Below are 4,476 nucleotides of genomic sequence, written 5' to 3' on the forward strand. Positions count from 1 at the left end.
CCTAACTGGGCGCAGGCCTTAATTTATCCCTACTGTTCCCCCTACTTGTTTATCTCTATTAGGCTCTTCTTTGGAATATAAGTGACCAGGACGCATACGGCTTTCCCGAGTATTTCCCCAATCAGGATCACATTATTGGGAAATTTGAAGTTTCTTCGACTATTTTGTTGATCAGGTATACGAAACCGAAACATGGTTTATTGTTAGTTAGGAAACTGGGCACACCCAGCCAAAATTCTATCAAAAAGGAGTTGTTTTCGTTAATAAAATATTGTTACTCTTAATTTTACTTCGAGTTTTACTTACTCTTCAAAAAATATAACATTTGGAAAATATATTAATAAAACTTAACAATAAATTTATAATTAAAGCAGTTACAAATGAACTGCTGCGAGTGTGATTCGAGTCTAAAGGCCATCGTGTATTGGAGGTCTTTGCAACTCCTGTGCTGGATGCGAAGTTCTCCGAAGAAGCTAACCACTCGTGCTAGCGAAACATTAGGAAGAAACTCCAACATACGACGACCTATAGAGCCCAATCAGAACCCCACTTCACCTACTGGACGCAAAAGCCTTCACCAATTTCCAATTACAAGCCACATTAATTTTACTTTTCTCATATGCTACAATTTTTTATGGTTCACGTTTTTATTCGTTTAGGTTCGCAGTGCAGTTCTTATGCAAGTTCACATTAGTGAGACTTACCCGGTGGTGCGGTGGTTAGAATTAGTTTAAATTTTGTGCCAAATGGGCCTACACGAACCCTCGTAGTCGCCGATAGGCATTGTACAATACTGGAAGCATGCTATGCCCGACAAAGTGGCATTGTCACTTTTTTAAACTTGTAACAACAATCATTTATCATGAACGTTTTTATGTTTCAGTTGCAGATGTGGAACAAGAAGGGTGGTACGATGTACTGATCGCTTTCGCAAAACCTTTGCATTTAATGTTCTTTTTTAAAGCACCCAATTCAAGTCATGGTAACGTACATTAGGAATGCCTACACCAAATTATGCAGTGCAATATAGGTACATATGGATGAATATACATATACGAATAACACAAAAAATACTTTGGGTAAAGCGTTGAAAGGATTTGAGCGTGAAATGTCAATTACTATTGTAGTATTTTATTGATGTGATGATGATGATGGAATGTCTTTCAAAGTAGCTACTTCACTTTTTTAAACGGACTATTTATGGAATATATAAAATTTTCAATAATTTTATAATCTAACTATACTTAACTATACTTTTTTAATAGTTTTAATGGTTACGACATGTTAGCATGTCAACAAAATGTATGTTCATGTATATATGCAACATACTCCTGAATACACAATTGTTTAGTACTACCTCGAATAGTATATTTTACGATAATTAAAAATTGTGATTAAGTGATAAAACACCAATTTCTATAGTAGGCTTAAGGAACTCTTCCATCCTTTGATTTTAAGCTGCTTAATTAAGTCGAATGAAAATTTACAAAACCTTAGCCTTTAAAATACTAATTCGTGTATTACGAATCTTTTGCCGTTTTCTTTTAGGAATTTTTAAACAAAAAGGGGTGTTTTTGAGTGATGGATAAATACACAAACAAACCTAAGGCGGTAGAACGTTCCTGTGTACGATTCCTGACCAGTATTTTGCGATTGATACAATAATACGAAGGTTCGTTTATAAAAATATAGCTGATGTAATGAGCTTTTCATATGATGTTGTAAAAGAAAAAATTGCGTAAGGAAGTGTAATTTGCCAAAAAGGTTCAAAAGAATAGTTGAAGAACAGACCTAAGCTTTTGAAACAATAATTACTACACTAAAAATTTTTCTATTTAATCACTCGTATTTAAAGTCAGAAGTCCAACAAAATATGTATATATAGTTTTAAAAGTTGTTCATCTATATAAAATAATTTTTTAGTAAAATATTTGTTAAGATTTTGTACCCGTGGTACTTCTTCGAAGCGTTTTAAACACCACTTTCACTACCCTTAGGGCACATTTAAATTGAACTATTCCTCGTATTACAGTATTATTGTTACTGTATTATACTTGTGTAGGCATTATTATTTGGTGCTTTGAAATGTTCCTGGGAGTTGACAAGGACAAGTATAACTGTTCTTAAGATCTTAAGAATGGAGAAATTTAGACCAGTACTTAGCATTCGGGAGAAGTCCAGTTCAATTCTGAGTCTGTTTGTCTGGTCCAAGTTTTTCTGTAGTTTCCTTGAATCACTTAGGCAAATGCAGGGGCAATAATATTCTACAGATAATATGTCCCTCTTTGCTGTTTTTATTTCGTCCGACTCATCTTTCTAACCTCAATCTCCACCCACCCATTTCCAGGATTTCTCAAAGGAGACTGAAGAGTACTAGTAGCTGGTGATGTAGCTGATGTAGTAGTATGAAAATAAATAAAAGTGAAACAAAAAGTTTAGGTATCTAGGAAGTTAGATAAGTCAGGACGAAAGGAGTAGTAGGGATATAAAGCAGAGGATAGCGCAGGGTTGAGTCGCCTTCAATAAAAAGAAGTTACTTCTAAGCTCGCGAACGATTAATTTAGAAATCTGTAAAAGATTGTTAATATGTATGTTTTGAACATTGCGCTGTACGGGTGCGAAACATGGACAGTGGGCGCGGCGGAAAAGAAAAGGTTAGAAGCGTTCGAAATGTGGTGTTACCGGTAATGATAGAGAAGGTTAGAAATGAAGAGGTATTAGAAGGAATTGGAGAACAGAGGAGTCAATAAAAAGTAGGACACCCTCTCAGGCATGAAGGTTTAGTCAGGGACATATTAGAGGCAGGAACAGGAGTTGTGTGTAGTAGAGGTAGACCTAAATTAAATTACTTTTCGCAAATAATTAAGGATGTGGGATGTTCTAATTTTAGGGAAATGCGAAGATTAGCTCGGGATGGAAAAGAATGGAGGTACGTGTCCTATCATTCTTAGGACTAAAGACCTTATGATGATGATGGTGTGGTTGATGGGAATGAAGCGCTCAAAAGTTTTAGATGTTTTTCGATTTAAAGGTTATAGCAACAATCTGCTCAGAGTAACGACACGTGATTTTTTTTGTAAGTGGTAGGTTAATTTAGGGTCATTGGAGGTTGTATTTTGTGATCAAATTTATGTAGTACAGCAGTAGACTGATGAAAATAAAACATGTTTCGTTAAGCGAGAGAGAATGCTAAAGTGTGTAACTTCTGCTTTGAAAAAAAGGCTCTCCATTTTTGGATAAGATATCCAATTTCAGAAAACCTTTTTTCAAATTGAAAATAGTACCAAATTAATAATCAAAAAAATGTCATAAAGTAATATTAAATAAAAAGGTATGCAAAATCAGAAAACATTTAAATATGCTTTTATGTTTATCAATTCCTACTGTCAAATTTCGTAAAACGAATGACCTATTTGCTCAAGTTGTTTACATTTTTTGGTTAATTTCGTGTTACGCATTTGAATATCGATGATCAAACGATGAATTATAACAACGGCAGCATAAATACATAGGCACCTATCCACGTCTATCCATACGTGACCCTAAATATGCAAATTGGACAAAGAACAAACAAATCTAGTAACCCTTGCCTGGCACAATATTGACTTTTTGGCCAGGTTCCATTTTAATTTCAATTCATATTATACAGAATTTATTTACATACGTTATGCCCAATCCAATATTTTTATTATTGACTTTGTAAATGAACGTCAAAGTTGATTTTTACATCTGCATATGATAAACATGAACGCTTACATATGTAAATGATGGCTCGCGTTTGATTTGGTAGAATTCAAATTATGAATTTTTGCTGCAGATAATATCGATAGCAAAAAAAAGATTTCACATACCATATAATGAGTATTCTTACTATGTAGGTCTAATCTACAGCTTATTAGAAGGCAGTGGTCATCGGAGACATTTCTTTGCTTCCTTGGAAAACACTACAACGTTACAAAGTTTTTATTGAAATTTTCTAGAAAAAGGTAGAATAGAAGTAGAATTCACGCCTTGAAGGTTCAAATTTGTTACATCGTATTATTATAATAGAATGCACATTTTATAAAATGACGAATATAAAACAATAATGCCATGATTATGTTATGTGTGGAAATGGGAAATTAGAATTTTAGATTGTCTGTTGAAAGTAACATTGATCTTCAAACCTATATGGCTCTTCTAGTTGAAAACCGACCTCCAAACGTGGACTTAAGGATGTTTGGGAGGTACAATCGGAGACAAGAGTACATAAAATTAGAAATTCGTGATTAATTAGGTTTTGCAGCATATCATGAGGTAAATAAATACTATCTATACTAAAAAAAAGTATGCGGTTTGAGAGAAAATTTTGAATTTGACCAAAAACTTTGAATAAAATAAGAAATAACGAATAATATGGAAAATTTTTAACTGACTTTTGGCAGTGAATATGCCTTGATTTCAACTTCGAAACAAAAAAATATTTAGTTTCAATCT

This window comes from Agrilus planipennis, unplaced genomic scaffold (genome assembly GCF_000699045.2).
Source record: "Agrilus planipennis isolate EAB-ADULT unplaced genomic scaffold, Apla_2.0 scaffold26, whole genome shotgun sequence".
NCBI classification, from domain to species: domain Eukaryota; kingdom Metazoa; phylum Arthropoda; class Insecta; order Coleoptera; family Buprestidae; genus Agrilus; species Agrilus planipennis.